This window comes from Xyrauchen texanus, chromosome 2, assembly GCF_025860055.1.
Source record: "Xyrauchen texanus isolate HMW12.3.18 chromosome 2, RBS_HiC_50CHRs, whole genome shotgun sequence".
In the NCBI taxonomy this organism is placed as follows: domain Eukaryota; kingdom Metazoa; phylum Chordata; class Actinopteri; order Cypriniformes; family Catostomidae; genus Xyrauchen; species Xyrauchen texanus.
This window is the reverse complement of record NC_068277.1, coordinates 41881404-41900439: the sequence shown is the minus strand read 5'-3', so window position 1 is coordinate 41900439 and position 19036 is coordinate 41881404.

Sequence of the window (19036 nt, the reverse complement as noted above, 5' to 3'; positions counted from 1 at the left end):
ACTGCACATCCAATGGCGCGAGCGCTGGTCAGAGCCCGCCAAGTAAGTCCCCGAATTTTGCATTAAAGCACGCCTTCGCTCATTCATAGTCTGTCTGACATATATATTAGAATAGAAGCTATGTGTCTGTCATGGATTTGCACTGAATTGATACTCAAAAATACGGAACAAAGTGCGTTCCGTATCAGTTCAATACGGAACAAGACTTTTATGTGTCAAATACGGAACGATTCCTAGTTAAACAGCCCCTTAGAAATGTTTAGGTGCGTGCTAGTGATCACATCGGCGCCTCCATGTTAGCCTGTCATGCAGTAACGTTATGCGCAATGCTTTAGTTTCCACACGCAGTCCACAAACTTGAAAATGCGCACATTTAATACATACATTATAACCTACATGTAATATTGAGTTGCCTGCTCATTTTAAGATGCCAATCAACATTAAAAAACTCAGGCTACGCCACTGTTATAATCAAATTCCCCAATAAGTTACATCTATTTACGAGACGTAACAGTATAATGATAATGCCATGGTCACATTTCTAATAAGAAAAAAACATAATATGCCATCAAGGCCAAATTATGACAAACAGAAAAGATTAATTCATTACATTAGTAATCGTTATAACGTAGATCTTAGTGAAACTGACTATAAAGAGATTACTTTCTTACCTTTCCTTGTGGTTCTTCTTGATATGTCGAACGAAATTTGACGCTGTGGTTGTCGTGGTCGGATATTCGTGCCTTGCATATTTTGCAACTGGCAAATCTTTTTTATAGGCACGGTCCAGTTCAAAGTCTGTATAGCCAAACGAGACAATTTGTGGAGCTCGACTACTGTCTGCCATGTTTGGCGCGGTTTGAATTGAGCAGCGTTAAAGGCACAGATGCCGATAGCGAGGCTGACCTCACAATATATATATGTTAATTAATTGTATTGCTGTTTGTTTATTATACGTTCAAGTCATTGTCGAGTCTTCCACTTCAAGTCAAGTCAAGTCTCAAGTAACTTGTTCTCAAGTCAAAGTCAAGTCAAGTCATTTTCGTATTTTAATCAAGCAAGTCACAAGTCCTGAAAATTGTGACTCGAGTCAGACTCGAGTCAAGTCATGTGACTCGAGTCCCCCACCTCTGTACGTTTGTATAAGGACTCTAATGGTTTTAGAGTCACTGAACTCGCCTGAGACCAGGTGGTTAAACAGAAAGTCATGTGAGAAATAACCATAGAATTCATAAACATCTTAGCTGCTTCTAATGACATGTTATCTCTAGTAAGCCTAAAATTATAGAGATTAAACTTAACCCGCTTACAAACCTTTTTTACGTGAGCTTTAAATGTAAGTTTAGAGTCAATCAGTATTCCCAGATATTTATATTGTGGAACTACCTGCAGCCTCATCCCTGACACGTAAACATCAGGCTCCCTATTAATACTGTTAGACTTAGATAAAAACATACATACTGTTTTGGACACATTTAGTTGCAAGCAATTTTCTTTTAGCCATGACGACACATTAGCCATAGAATCCGTAAGTTCATTTGCAACTTGTGTTAGACTATTACCATGTATATAAATCACTGTATCGTCTGCATACATTTGTACAGTAGTGCCAGGGCATGAAAGATGAAAATCATTTATATACATAGCAAAAAGCACTGGACCCAAGATAGATCCTTATGGAACACCAGTTGATATACCTAAATCATTAGATATGTGATTATGTAGTCTAACACATTGAAATCTATCTGATAGATATGACTCTATCCAGTTAAGTGTATGTGTTGAAAAATTAAAACAAGCTAATTTAGACATAAGGATTCCATGATTAATGGTGTCAAAGGATTTCTTTAGATCTAGGAACACTACTCCAACTACACCACCTTTATCTAATAGAGTTTTAATATTTTCTATAAAAAAACAATTTGCGGTTTCCGTTGAGTATTTTGCTCTAAAACCAAAGTGCATTGGATGCATTGAAAATGAACTACTACTCAAGTAACTATTAATCTGTTCTGCAACTAGTTTCTCCATAATTTTCAAAACGGTTGGTAATATACTAATTGGCCTATAATTATCAATAGAAAGGGGGTCTCCACTTTTTAGTATTGGAACAACAATCGCTGACTTCCATGCACTTGGGAATTTTTCCTGGGAAATTGAAAGATTAATAACTTTACTAATAGGTTTAATTAGGGTCAAACTAGATTCTTTGAGCATAACAACATCCATACCATATTTATCTTTTGCTCTAGATGACTTAAGAGATCTATTTGTTCTCATAACATCAGAGTCACTAACTGGCCTTATTCTAAAAGCAGGCTCCACTGTTGTAACTGGACAGGCATTAGTATACGCAGGCGGAAAACAACGAGTAATAGTTTCAACGGAATCAATAAAATGATGATTAAAAATCTCTACCATCTCAACTGGATTATTTACTGATTTCCCTTTTACTTTAAGTTCTAGAATTTTCTTATCTTCCTTTTGTTGGCCTGTTAATTTTTTTAACTGATTCCAAATAATTCTAGGATTGCCTCTTGCTTTTTCTATCATAGTGAGGAAAAAATCTGCCTTAGCTTTCTGTAATTTCCTTACCACAGAGTTCCTCAACATAGTAAATCGATATCTATCACTACTCAATTTAGTTTTAAGTGAGGTTTTCAAAGCATGATCCCTATCTTTCATCAAATTCAGAATATCTACATTTATCCATGGGACCATATTCTTTTTCTTTCTATGATTAAGTTTACAGGTATAATCAGTAATAATATTTCCTAATCTTTTTGTAAAAATGTCACTATCTTCCTCATAATCAATACCCAATAATAAATTATTCCATTCTATCTGCTGAATAGCACCTTTAAAATGTTCTTGTTTATGCTTTGGTATCCCAAAGAATTCACATTTCTTAACAAATGAGCTAAACCTCTACTTAGTTAGTTTCCTAGTTACCAAAATCATATTATGGTCAGACAAACCAGTTATCATATTACAAGATTTCAGAATTCGCTCAGGTCTATTTGTAAATATCAGATCAATTTGACTTTTAGTAGAATTAGTTATTCTAGCAGGTCCACTAATTAATTGTTTAAGCTCAAGACCATCAGTTATCTGCTTTAGATTTTTCCTGGTAGATTTATCTTCCCAATTAATGTTAAAATCACCCATAATTATTACCTCCTTGTTAAAATTACATTCTTTCAGTAAAGTATCAAAATTTTCATAGAAACTGCAATTAGATGAAGGGGGACGATAGATTAAAATGAGAGTAAACGACATTTGTGTAGATAAAACAATGTTTAAACCAATGCATTCCAATTCACGACAATTCACCCACTGGATTTCGTTACACTGAATACTATCCTTTATATATATCATTACTCCACCACCCTTGGAACCTTCTCGATCCTTTCTAAAGACAGTAAAACCAGGCACCTGAATTAATGCAGTAGAAACACATCTTTGTGCCTTCAACGTCGACATATTTGACCATTGTGGGTGCTGAGGCACGGGGGTATTCGATGATGCTGCAGGTAGAAGAGACACTCGTGGGTTATCTCTCGCCTGGCTTAGCATGGTCTTTAAAAATTCCTACTCTCCCCACAAAGCCATGCAGAACCACCTCTACGCTTGTGGGGAAAGCTTGTCAGGCAGCAGGTCAGGCTGGTTCATCCCTACACACAGTGGTAGTGTTATAGGCGTACCAGGCTGACCTGTTGAAGGACCTGAGTGCGGGTAGTACCGTCGACAAAGAGGCTTTTTCAGAGCTACGTCGAGCCACGGATCTGTCTCTCCATGCGACCAAACAGATGGCTTGCACCATTGGCCGGTCGATGGCTGCTTTGGTCAGCACAGAGAGACATTAATGGTTGAACATTTCGGGCATCAGCGATAAGGACAAAGTGTTCCTTCTTGATGCCCCAGTTTCACCTTCTGGCCTCTTCGTTGACTCGATGAACACAGTCATCATCAGGTTTCAGGAGGCGAAGAGTCATGAGGAAGCCTACAGGCAATCCTTCCTCGCTGCACTCAGGAGACTCCTCTTCGAGTTCAGGGCATCCGTATTCTGAATTATATAGATGACTGGCTGATACTAGCACAGTCACAAAAACTGTCATTACAGCACAGGAATATTGTCTTAGCTCATCTGATTTCTCTGGGTTTGAGACTCAACGACAAGAAAAGCGTTCTCCCACTCAGAGAACTACATATCTAGGGATCGTATGGGTTTCGATCATAATGCTGGCACAATTGTCTCCCGCTCGAATCGAGACCATTCAGAATACCCTGAGCAAAGTCAGGCTAGGCCAAGGTTGCACTGTTCGTCATTATCAATGAATACAAGGTCTCATGCCATCTGCGTCCTCTGTGATTCCTTTGGGCCTTCTGCACATGAGACTGTTTCAGTTGTGGCTCAAAGCCAGGGGATTTCATCCAAGGGCCAGTCCCCTAAGGCAGATAAGGGTTATGCGCCGCAGGCTACGTACCCTTTCTATGTGGTTCAGACCTCGATTCCTCACCTTGGGTGCCACTCTAGGTGCGTCTTGCCGTTGCAAGTTGCTAATGACAGACGCCTCCCTGTCGGGCTGGGGAGCGATTTTAAGTAGTCGTTCAGCTCAAGGTGAATGGGAGGGTCATCGGCTCAATTGGCATATCAACTGTCTCGAGTCGATGGCTGTATTTCTGGCCCTGAAGTACTTCCTCCAGTATCTAAGAGGCTGCCATGTCCTGGTGCGGGTGGACAACACAGCGGCAGTCTCTCTGAGTCACCCAGCCCCCCTTGGTCTGGACACGAAGGCGCATACGTGGCCCAAAATGCACCTGTATGTGTTTCCTCCGGTTTCTCTGTTCCCAGGAGTTCTGGCCAGAGTTCGCCAGCAAGGGTCCTCCTTCTTACTGATAGCGCCATGTTGGCCGAACAGGGTATGGTTCTCGGATATAATGTCTCTCCTCAACAGTTCGCCTTGTGCGATTCTGGAGAGGAGGGACCTTCTGTCTCAGGCACAGGGGACGATATTTCATCCCCGGCCCGAGTACCGGTACCAACTGAGGAACACTGGGCTTTCACCTGAAGTTATCAAGACCATTCTGAGTGCTAGGGCTCCCTAGAAGAAGTTATGCAATAAATGGGGTGTCTTTGAAAGATGGTGCACTGCACATAATGCAGATCCAGTTAACTGCCAGATTGCTTCAGTTCTGGACTTTCTGCAAGAAAAATTATCAGCAGGAACATGCCCCCACCACTCTCAGGGTTTATGTGGCCACTCTTTCGAATTGCCATGCCCTGATTGATGGGATGCCATTGGGGAAACATCCTCTGCTCGCTCGCTTTGTTCATGGGGCCATGCGATTAAGACCTCCTGTTAGGACCAGGATCTTTTCATGGGACTTACCGATAGTCCTTGAGAGTCCTTGAGGGTCTGGTTGAGACCCCCTTTGAACCTCTAGAGTCAGCGTCTGATAAGCTTCTGTCTCTCGAGATGTTTTTTCTTATGGCGATTACTTCTTTAAAAATAATTGGGGATTTGCAGGCTCTGTCTGTCTTTCCATCCTGCTTAGATTTTGCACCAGGAATGGCTAAAGCAATATTACATCCTCATCCTGACTATCTGCCTAAGGTTCCTTTCTCGGCCATACATCCGGTCACTCTTGAAGCCTTCTGTTCCCCGCCTTTTACAACGGCGTATCAGGAGAAATTTCACAGACTGTGTTCAGTCCGTCTCCTTCGGGCTTTTTTCCACCGCACTAGCCAGTGGCGTATGTCAGGGCATCTATTCGATTGTCATGGGGGCCGTAACAGGGGGGCGGCCACCACCAAATAAACAATGTCACATTGGGTGAGGGATGCTATTGCCCTGGCCTATAAGGCATGCGGTCAAACTTTGCCAGTAGGTATCAGGGCTCATTCAACCGGGGGGTTGCTTCTTCTAAAGCTTTGGCTGGAGGTGTCCCTCTACAGCATGTTTGTAATGCAGCAGTCTGGTCCTCTCCGCATACATTCATAAGATTTTATAGTTTGGATGTTCATGCCACTCCGGCTTATGTCCTTATATTCTCATTCCCAGCGCAGCATCAAAGTGTAGCTTTTGATTGGGAAAGTTTCGGTTACAGCTTCATTGCTGCAATGAGGATGCCCCGGGACTGCTCTTCAGACAAAATACCTTACGATGCACCTGTGGCGAATCTATTTATAGCCCCTGGTACCGGCGCATCCTTATGATGTCACCAGCAGAGGCTAAAAATGTCATTCACGTGTTGCACACATATTCACAGCTGGTCAATCTTAAAAGACGTACCCAAAGCGCTAAATCAGCGCAGCATCTTGTTCAGCTTTTTCAGGGAATAATGGTTGCAGTTAAGTAACCCGATATGTTCCAACTCGTGAAATTCTAGCAGTGCAAAGTGTACAAATTGCAACTCTGCTGTCATTTTCAGCAATTCAAAATAATTTGAGACGTTTTATTTCACACAGCATGAGTTGAGGGCTAATTGTCTGATGTAGTTTACTGTCCCCTTTTGATAGGAAATAATCTGCCCTAGCCATCTATTTTTAAACAATCAGCCAGTGTCCAACAGTGCAGGGACTTGTTTTATTTACCAGGATGATGTTTGGCCAATACATCTGTGTTTCTCTAGTCAATTATTTGAGAAATAAATAAATTGTGTTTGATTACTTGAATTTTCAAAATTTCAGAATATGGCCACATAAAAATACACAATGTTTATGGTTGATAATGAATGTTTTTAATGTTGTTATTTTACGTTTTATTGTTGTTAATGTATTTTTTAAGCATACCCCATAACTTTGTCTTGTTTTTACACACTCTAATGCTGCACTCAAATTGGGGATTTTGGATTATAATAAAGGCTACTACTACTACGACTACTACTACTACTACAATAATCTGATGTCAGTACATTTTATTTAAACATGATGTTCTGGTATTTTTTGCTACACATCCCAAATCATAGCCTGTTAATGCTTAATGTTTAAAATTAGGTCTTCTTTATGATTATTCATGAGTGAAAAGGATTTTGTCTTGTCATACTTTTCTTACCAGCACAAGAATGACTGGAATTTCAGAATGTGAGAACACCTCTATTACAGTAGAGTAAGAGGGATGCAGCCAGCACAATAAACTATTATTCACATATAATACCTTTCCAGGCTGAGTAGTCCAGAGACAGCTGTTGGCTGTGATGTCTAATTACTGTACGCTTTCCTCGCCATTTCTGCTGTCAAATATATAGCAACAAAACCAAAATAATATATAATAATAAAAAAGTACACCATAAATCAACTGAAGTGCAATTTAGCCAGACAGGACCCTTTGGACAGCATTCAAATGTTATTCTGCTTGTTGTGAGCAGAATTAAGCAATGTAAACAGTGTTGTTAATACGTTCAGCCACTTAAAATCCCCAAAAGTAGCTTAATGCCTCAGTTAAGGTATATAACAGTCTGCATCTCTTGATTAATTGCTTATGATTGTAACAATCTTAAAACATTAAATGTAATTTTTTTCCATTGTGCATGTTCTCTATTTGTTTGTAGTGAGTGGCTTCTATCTGAAGAATAGAAAATGAACAAAGATTGAAAAGATAATGAACAGCATTTCTTAACACACACCAAAATCACACAAAAAAAATATCTATATATATATATATTTTATAAAAAAAAAAAAAATAATATAAAAAAAATATATATATATATATATATATATATATATATATATATATATATATATATATATATATATATATATATATATATATATATAAACAAATGCTCTGCCGATATATGACTTTTCAGCACAACTTACAAATCCTGGCCACTATCAGTATAAGTCTAATGATCGAAACATGGCATTTAGTTTTGGTAAAATGTCAGATTTAGCCTATTGTATGGCAGACAAAATTCTGTAATGTAATTCACGCTGTTTTTAACCTTAGCAGTGAACAACCTACAAGGATCCCCTGGGAAATAAACTGCAGCATTTAATATGTTCTGCCCACTCTCTGTGAAATGGTGCGGACCTTGGCCATACTCACACTACCAAAGATGAATTCATCATGACGATATACCTTTACTCCCTCAGGAGCAGTCATACCTTGATTATCTTCTTCCCCCTCAACTATAACATAGTGTCTAATGACTAATGATTATTTAATTGTGTAAACACAACAGCTCTCATTAGGGGAACAACTATTACAGATGCTTAGAAACAAAGCCATAGGAACGAAAGACTCCAGCTAGTGTCAATTATTACACTGCCAAATGCAAGGTCCTCCTCATCCGGAGATGGATAATGTAAGATTATTAATTGGAATATTGGACTGTCACTGTGTCGAAAGCAGAAATTAAATGTTTAATTGCTGCTCAACCTCAGTGAGGTATGTTTCTGCCATCCTCATTCCTTATACTCCTTGTCCCTGCATGTGTCTTTGGAGGGGGAAATCTCCCATAAGAATGAGTCCTCTGAAGCTCCCAGCCAGCTTTTGTCTGATACAGGGACTATGTAGTGCTGTGGTCGTCTAAGCAGGTGTATCTCATCTTCTGGTAAGAGCATGGCAGATTGGCCCACTTGTTGAGCACATAAAGCATAAATCTGTTCTCATAGGAATGGGTGCCTTCACTAGCAACTGAGTTATCAAAGCCAGGGCTTAGAGAATAATTTGGGCTGCACAGATATCTGTGATAATGAGGCAGCAAAAACATGCAGTATCATTCCATCCAGGACATGTAGCATGACCTTTAGAATTGACACAACCTCATTTAGGTGAGCCTTCTAATTACTTCTCCATGGGCTAGAATTGCTGACCCCCCTATAATCATTAAACGTGCTACAGCTGACATGCTGTTCTGACTGCAGCACGCAGCGGCAGTGCTCCGACAGGTGGTGCCACAGAGGTCATTCAGAGAAAAACAGCAACAGCAGCAATAGAGAGATTCAATATTACAGACATATTCGTAATGAGAGGCTGGCAAACTACACTTTCTCAAATCTCAGTGCTGTAGAGCCTACAGCAATATAGCAGAAAGGAGTGTAAAAAATAGGCTAAAAATATTTTACAAGGAATGGCCTCTAACTAGAAGAATTTCATGGTTTGAAACTTTATTCAAGTTTTAGCCAGTTCTGTTCCATAAATGACACAGAGTGATGTCTAAAATTTTAAATTGTTTTAAAGACCTAATATGAATTAGGAAGTCTTCATTCCTATGGTTTTGTGAAAAGCATTTCTGTTACTTATTTCTCCAAAGTCAGTGTACATAATGACATGGTAAAAAAATATTTTTTGTTTTTGAGTGGGCACCACTGGAGGTAGACCTGGCTCACTTATATACAGGAATATATACAGGATTTGAAATTAACTTTTTGTCTCTCAAGCCACTCCAGTAGTTTCCATTGTCACTAGCCACTCAATATTTTCACTAGCCAAAATTGACAAAGGTAATCAGAGACTATAACTGCATGTCCATTAATTGGACATTATTTGAACAAGAATGAAATTAGCAGAACAAAACCCTGATTTAAGTCACCTTTAGAAAATCTATGGACAGTTGAACAGGAAGAACATCTGTCAATAATTCATAGAGGTTTTAACTCCTTCGTTCTAAATTTGATTTGCCTTTGTTATAGTTTACCATTGTTCTTTTTTTGTTTAACAGTGGCATTTGTAATAAGGCCATAACCACAGGTAAGACCATGGATGGCTTCTTATTATAGTGGTTAGATTAATGTAGACAGTCTTTTCTAAAAAAAAAAAAATCTATGATATTATACTATAATATATATATATATATATATATATATATATATATATATATATATATATATATATATATATATATATATATTATTAGGGCTGTCAATCGTTTAATTTTTTTAATCAAATTAATTACATGGTGGTCTCGATTAATTAATACAGGAATATAATCGTGATTAATACATGAATTTAATTGTGTAGTGAAAGCCCTGCATATAACAATAACTCAATATATAATGATTATACATATTCATATCAATATATAATTATACATAGTTATCTTTATATATATATATATATATATATATATATATATATATATATATATATAAAAATATTCTGAAAATTAAAATGCTTTCCACTCCTGTAGCAGAAGAGTTAATCATTGATAAGACAATACAAAAAGCGGCTTTAGAATACAATGTATTGTTTACTACCATATTATTGATCATAAGTCAATCATTGGCATACAGTTTACAGCAATCCATTTCACAAGTGAATTTGTCAATCAGTTGGAGATTTACTATGAGGGCTTGTTTAAGGGCCCATCAATTTACACCTACGTCAGATGTCTTGGGTGTGTTGCGTCATAAACATAAAATGTTTAGGTCACTGTGTGAAGTTAAATATAGTTTAATACTCAATCTTTAAACACATCTTGAGATCCCTTAGATCGCATTTGCGCTCCTTTGAGTGTTTTGAATGCAAGAACGTAACGCATGTTTGTGTTTGTGTTGTTCTGCCTACTGAAGTGTTTTCTGTATAAACTGCGCGTTGCTCATACAGCTGAAATTTCACTTACTACCCTCTGGAGTAAACAGGTGATATTACAAGCTTGCATTTCTCAGGAATCTTCCTTATTATGGTCCATGGGCATGCGATTAATTGCTTGAATTTTTTTAACACGTTATTTTTTGTAAAATTAATCACACTGAATTAACACTGAATTCGCTCTGGAGCATGCTGACTTTACTTGTCCACTGGTGTGTGTATCCACTGTTATCAGTTCATTCCAATGAGAATCCACCTCATGATCAAGGCGCTCTGCTTCTTTTTTTATTTTTATGTGATATGTTTTAAAGAATATGTGATATCATTTTAAAGCATAACAACTGACCTTTTAAGAAACAACAATCTATCAAGCTTTTTATTTACAGTTAATATACTTATAATGTTTCTTAGGCCTAAAACAGTTGACTTGGTCACTGATCTTTTTTTTCCTAAACTAGATATACCATATACATAACCATTAATCTAAATTTGATATAATGGCCAAACAAAAAGATGGAAAAGTCAAAGAACAATAGCATTTTTTTTTTATTGGATTTACTGTATACTATGACAGGATTGTTTTTGTCACATACATGACCCTGATGAAAAGCGTCCTGAAAGTCTGTCTTTTTGGCAGGTGGTTGTACATGAGACATTATTGGTCATTCAGTGTTTCAGTGAAAAAGACTAACAATAAAGGTAAAAAAATATTAGAGCTGTCAGTCGATTAAAACTTTTAATCATGATTGATAAAATATATTTGTAGTTAATCGTGGTTAATCTCATATTTTGAAAAAGCTACAATTTTACACCATATATACTTATTTTCCTGTCAAAGTGCATTTATTTCCATCTTACGAAAGAAAACAAAACAATTTGTAACAATATACAGTAATGCTTTTGTAACGTAATTTGATGGAAAGGAGAAGGCGAAAACCAGCTTGAAAATATAAATAATAGTTCAATATAAAATGTAAAAAGAAAGACACACACACACACACACACACACACACACACACACACACACACACACACACACACACACACACACACACACACACACACACACACACACACACACACACACACACACACACACACACACACACGACGGACATGTCCGTAAATGATCTCTCTCTCATCGCACCAACATCTGCCTTTATCCTTCTCGGAGGCTTAATTAGCCTGATAAGGGACCGGGTGTGTATAATCACAACCCGGCCCGCCACAGCTTTATTAAAATTTTCCAAACAAAGACTTCCACAATACTTCATGAACTCAGTTTCTTAGCAGTAACAGTAGCATCCAAATTTGGCCATCCCGGACTCAAATTCCCATTCACCACCTCAATCCCAATCAGAGTTCTGATAAGCCTCACCTGCACATCATCACTACAGCAATCACCTCACCCTTTATAAGAGAATCTGTCACATTCAATCATTGCAAAGTATGCACTCATTTCCCTAGTGTTTGACATTACCAAGCCTTTTACTTACAGCCTTATTCTCTGATATTATCCTTTGCAAGTTTATTGACCACGAGATTTAAGCGGTGGGTCGGACCTCGAAATTATGAATTTAATACTTACCTCACAGCTGTGTAAGTCTTTTTTTGCTGAGGTCATGTAATAAAATCGTATACGTACTACAGACATTGTTTCCAAATTTGTTTTTTGCACATTTGAAGCAAAATGTCCTTACAAACTCTTACTTTTTTAAACCGGCAAATAAGCAGGAGTACTAATCATAACGTTAGAAAACCTCCCGTTTCCTTGACAACCAATGTAAATAATGAACACAGATGACCAGGAAGCTGCGTTCTTGAAATTACAATTTTGCTGTAAATCATTAAAAATTTAAATTTAGTTCTGTAGTTCAGTAATACTGAGGTAAAAATGAGGTGTTTTATCCATTTAGCCTCAAATGTAAAAAGCCCTGTAACCACCCTTTCCCAGACAAGTTGGGCAAAGATTGTTCAATGTACAAATTTATGGGTGAACCTGCAAACCACAGAGAGTACAGTAGCTGAAAAAGCCGTATTGGCATTTAACTTAAATTCCGAAGACGTCCAAGATGTGCCAGCTAATGTTGGATTTCACAGAGAATGCTACATGCTCTTCACCAACAAAGAACACATAAGAAGAGCACGTAAGAAGATAGAAAATGCAGCTAACAACAGTGAAGGTTTGTATCAAATGTATAATTTTTATATAAAACGTTTCATTTATATACGTTATATACGTTTAACCCCTTACTAGTCAGCCCCAATTTTGGCATGACATCATAATATAAAAATATTATGTGAATTTAGGATTGCAACTTATAACCACAACTAAAACATGGGGATTTTTTTAAAGACAATCATCCCGCACATCCTATTCAATATTCTATAATAAAATCAACTAATCGAATATTTGAAAATCGTGACTCATAGTATTTCAGTGCAAGTGGATGACATGACAAGTAGCAAAAGGCAGTGCAATATGTGTGTAAGTGGGGTCAAATGTTCATAGCAAATTTAAAAATAAAAAAAATAAACCAATGTAGCATCATCATAGTGTAAACTACCAGTGTATTTGTGCAAGAGTCAATCAGCTGCCCTTAGGTTATTGGAGGGTGGGGGTGGAAGGAAGAGGCTCTCTATGATTCCCCTATAGAAAGTTAAGAGGATGGATTTGTGGGAGATGAGCCTTACTCAACTGTGGGAGGAAGTGCAGAGGTTTTTGGACTTTCTTGGCCAGGTTCTGTTGGTGGTGTCAATAGATCAAATAGGTCATCTGTGATGTGGATACTAAGCAACTTCGTGATCTTGACCTGCTCCATTCATGGTGCTGCTGATGTGATGATTGTCAACGATCACCTCTGTAGTCATTTGGGTGTGGAGAGATATGATGTTGTCCTGTCCGTGTCTGTGTGTTAGATAAACAACTGAATTATATTCAGATAAATAAACAAAGAAAGCACACATTACTAGGTCATTTTAAATCAAATTATTCATCTTGACATTTGTATTAAGATGCTAACCATCTTAAACGAGCTTGACAAGAATACTGCAGTTCAGGATGGAGGGAGAATACCTGGTAGTGCACTGGATGACACTGCCCCCAGCACCACAGAGTGTCTTAGAGCTGGTGCACTGCCAATGCAAAACCCTTAAATGTGTGGGAGGGAACTGCACTTGCAAAAAGCATAAGCTACCATGCACAGAATTGTGTCATTGTATAAACTGTGACAATCAACCATAAATGGCTTATATAACTCCATGACTACCACTATAAAGTTGATTGAAATCATTTCTTTGTTTTGCTTTGCACTCTTTTTAGCTGATAATTAGTCTAGCTTACTTGTAGCCTAGGTAGCTTGCTATAAACCAATCCAACCTTGACATTCCTGTCAAATTATTTCCTACTGTCTTCCCGTTTAAATATTTACCCGTAATTATCCCGTATTTGAATACTCTTTGCTTAGTTCATTGTGTATGTACCGAATGATTTGGATTAGCCTAAGCAACATACCGTTAGACCTAGCTTTACTGCTCCACTACCAACATTCTTTCGTGGCAACTGTTCTCATCAACGACAACGCATATATTCACAACGAAGTATAGCTTGCAGTCTTAAATACAACTTATATGAAAAGCATTAAGATATAGGGGTGTATAATCATTGTAAAACAAATCTTACCTTGACGTTGTCTTGCCGAGACACACCGGTCTCTCCAGGTTGGGTTGTAGACTCATTTGGCTTCAGACTGACGAGTCCAACGAATAACGTGATTGGCCAAATCAATTCAACAAGGTAACAACACAAGCGTTGATTGGATCTCACTCCGGCCAACGTTTGTGATCAGCTAGCGAAATTAAATCTATTTTTATACTTTAATGTGCAACAATTGGCGTTGGAAACAATCGGTAATCTTTTTGTGAATTATTCATACAGACAAATAAAAAAAATGAGCCAGACAGCTGCTGGGTAACTATCAAATCAAAAACTAAATGAGATAGACGGACTCGGCCCACCGCCTAATTGTCTCAAGCATGTTTACCTCTGTTTGCCAATCCCCTGACCTTCTGCCTATACTCGCTATTGGATTTTGCCTGACGTCTGAATTGTACTGTTGCCTAATCTTCATAAAACTGTCCTACTTGCATCGTAATCTCTTAATAATATTTCCTGACAGAATACTGCCGATTCTCATGGATGCAGCAGGCAACATGGAGTGGAAACAAGCTTTCACTCATCATGGACAGTAAATGGAACAACAACAATGACTCACTGGTCTCAATGCCAAGATTGATCCCATCACACAAGCTATCTCTGCATTAGCTCCTCCTATATGGACCATTGCTATTAACCCACCGATGCCCATACCCAACAAATTCTCAGGTGATGTTTCTTAGTGCAAAGGCTTTTTGTTACAATGCTCCATATATTTATCCAGTCAAGAATGCATGTTTTATGATTCCACTCACTGGAAAAGCCTTCTTGTGGGCATCTGCTTTATGGGAAAAAGGAGGAGAATAGTTTTCTTCGTATCAGCACTTCACTGAACTATTTAAACGTGTGTTTGATCATTCACCTGATGACAGTGAAATGGAAGAGAAACTCTTAGATGTCATTCAATGTCGATCTTAACCGAGCTGGCATGCAGAGATGAACAACTTACCCTCGGCTCACTCACTAATCTATCCACCCGTTTTGATCTTCTGCTGTTACATTATCCTTTGCCTATTTTCAAGAAAACACAGCAACCTCCCAACAAAGCCATGGAACCCATGCAAATCAGACATGTAAGACTAAATGAATTGGAAAGAGAAAGAAGAAGAGGAGTAACATTGTTGTTTTCACTGCAGTAAACCAGATCATCTCATTGATAAGTGTGCTCTTTGTGCTTCCTCTGGCAAAACCATGGACAATATTCCCAATGCCTGCTTAAAGCCGGTGAGTCTTTCACGTACTGTCAACAGAAATGCTATGTTGCCTGTTACTCTATGATACTTTGAAGGGTTTCTGTTTTAACAGCGATGATCGACTGTGTAGAAATTAAAAATACCTACAGAGCCATTGTTACAACCCAGAAGTATTCTGGCCATTGATGGAGGACCTATTGGAGATGGTGTCATAACTCTTCACACTAAACCCCATATGCTTCACACCATGTTTCAAATTCCCGTTGATTATCAAGATCTAGGTGAGGTTTTCTCCAAGAATAAAGCCTCTGATCTACACCCTGCATTGTTCCTATGACTGTGTGTGGCAGCGGGGGCGTGGTCAAGCGCCCGTCCGGGAGAGAAAAGCGGTAAGGGCGCTCACACCTGAGCTAAATGATGACTAACACCTGTGTCTGATTGCAGTAACATGAGGAGAGCGGCATAAAAAGGGCAGGAGCGACGGAGCCGGGGCCGTCCTCGGCTGCTCCGAGTGACGAGGGAAGGGGCGAGGGGGTCACCCCTCCTCTCAGGGAGTTCCCTGAGGGGGACTTCCCCTTGGAGCAGTCGCGGGATGAAACCCTTAAGCACGCCTTTGACCAAGTGAGAGTAATCGATGGTCAACAACTCCGGCCGGGTGTCGCCATTTCATATCCGTATTTTTCGCTTATTAAAGATCGGTTATATAGAGTGACGCAGGACGCTCAAACAAAGGAGGAGGTGACACAATTGTTGATCCCACGGAGCCGCCGGGAAATGGTTTTCCAGGCGGCTCACTATAATCCTATGGCCGGTCACCTAGGGGAACGGAAAACACTTTTCCGTCTAATAGCCCGTTTCTATTGGCCGGGCATTGGCGGCGACGTCCGCGGGTGGTGTGCGGCGTGCCGCGAATGTCAGCTGGTAAACCCACCGGCCACCCCAAAAGCGCCTTTGCACCCCTTCCATTGATCGAGGTTCCCTTCGAAAGAATTGGAATGGACCTCGTCGGGCCATTAGAACGGACGTCACGCGGACATCGCTTTGTGTTAGTCCTGGTGGATTACGCAACGCGATATCCGGAAGCAGTGCCTCTGAGCAACATCTCAGCACGCAGTGTTGCCGGGCACTCTTCAAGATAATCTCCCGGTGGGGGTTCCGAAAGAAATCCTCACCGACCAAGGCACTACGTTTATGTCACGAACACTTCGCGAACTTTACGAATTATTGGGCGTTAAGTCGATTCGCGACTAGCGTGTACCATCCGCAGACGGATGGGCTGGTGGAACGATTTAATAAAACACTCAAAAATATGATTCAGTAAATTCGTGCACGAAGACGCTTAGGAATTGGGATAAGTGGCTGGACCCCCTGTTATTCGCAGTACGAGAGGTCCCGCAAGCCTCCACGGGATTTTCCCCATTTGAGCTGCTGTACGGACGACGCCCACGCGGGTCCTCGATGTCATCCGTGAAACTTGGGAGGAGGGACCTTCTAGTGCCAAAAATGAAATTCAATACGTTCTTGATCTTCGAGCAAAACGCCACACACTGGGGCAATTAACACAGGAGAATTTGCTCCAGGCTCAAGAACGCCAACGCCGGCTGTATGACAGGGGTGCTCAGCTACGGAATTTGCACCCGGAGATAAAGTGCTTGTATTACTCCCAACATCGAAGCTCAAAATTACTCGCCAAGTGGCAAGGACCCTTTGAGGTCACACGACGCAGTAGGGGACCTCGATTATGAAGTTAAACGTACCGATAGAGGGGCGCGTCAAATATATCACCTCAACCTCCTGAAATAGTGGAGGGAAGAGGCGGCCTCTGTGACGTTGGCAATGGTAGTTCCGAGAGGGCGGAGCTCGGACCGGAGGTAAACAAAGCCTGCGATCCTAACACCCCGGTTCCTTGTGGAGACCACCTCTCACCACGCCAACTCGCAGAGGTTTCCGAACTACAAAAGGAGTTTGCAGACGTGTTCTCTCCTCTACCGGGCCGTACAGACATCATACAACACCACATCGAGACCGAGCCGGGCGTAGTGGTACGTTGTCGCCCTTATCGCTTGCCCGAGCATAAAAAGAAAATAGTTCGGGAAGAATTGGACGCGATGCTGGACATGGGAGTAATAGAAGAATCTCACAGCGATTGGTCCAGCCCGGTCGTCCTTGTTCCCAAGAGCGACGGGTCTGTACGCTTTCTGTGTGGATTATAGAAAAGTCAATGCGGTGTCTAAATTTGACGCGTACCCAATGCCCCGTGTTGATGAACTGCTCGATCGGTTAGGTTCTGCTCGGTTTTATTCGACCTTGGATCTAACGAAGGGTTATTGGCAGATCCCTTGACACCAATATCCCGTGAAAAACGGCCTTCACCACGCCGCTCGGATTACACCAATTCGTGACGCTTCCTTTCGGTTTGTTCGGGGCACCAGCCACGCTTCAGCGCCTCATGGATAGGATCCTCAGACCGCATTCTGCTTACGCCGCTGCTTATCTAGATGATATCATCATTTATAGCAATGATTGGCAGCGGCACTTGCAACATCTGAGGGCCGTCCTGAGATCACTGCGGCGGGCGGGCTCACGGCAAACCCGAAAAAGTGCGCGGTTGGGCGTGTGGAGGTACGGTATCTGGGGTTCCACTTGGGTCATGGCCAGGTGCGACCCCAAATTGACAAGACCAGCGGCGATTGCGACTTGCCCTAGACCCAAGACCAAAAAGGGGGTGAGGCAGTTCCTGGGGCTGGCTGGCTATTACAGACGGTTTGTACCTAATTATTCGGATGTCACCAGCCCGCTGACTGACCTTACTAAAAAGGGGCTCCAGATCCGGTCCAGTGGTCAGAGCAGTGCCAACAGGCGTTTACAGAGATTAAAGCTGCACTTTGTGGGGGCCGCTTTTGCATGCACCTGACTTCTCTCTCCCTTTTGTTTTGCAGACGGACGCTTCAGACAGAGGGTTGGGCGCCGTGCTCTCGCGAGTTGGTGGAGGGAGAGGAACGCCCGGTGCTGTACATTAGCCGGAAGCTCTCCTTGAGGGAGACTAAGTACAGCACCGTAGAGAAGGAGTGTTTGGCCATCAAGTGGGCGGTCCTCACCCTCCGATACTACCTGCTGGGGCGAGCCTTCACCCTCTGCTCGGATCACGCCCACTGCAGTGGCTCCACCGCATGAAAGATACTGAACGCCCGGATCACCCGTTGGTATCTGGCCCTCCAGCCTTTTAAGTTCAAGGTGGTCCACAGACCGGGGTGCAGATGGCTGCCGCTGACTTCCTCTCCAGAAATGGGGGAGTGGTAGGCAGGCCGGATGACGCCCGGCCTGAGTCGGGCGGTGGGGGTATGTGGCAGCGGGGCGTGGTCAAGCGCCCGTCCGAGAGAAAAGCGGTAAGGGCGCTCACACCTGAGCTAAATGATGACTAACACCTGTGTCTGATTGCAGTAACATGAGGAGAGCGGCATAAAAAGGGCAGGAGCGACGGAGCACGGGAGAAAAAAGAGAAGCAAGACTGTCTCTGCATACCCCTTTAAAGAAAAGATTAAAAAAGACTTACCCTTTAAGTTGATGCTGGTTTCCTTGTATTATTTTAC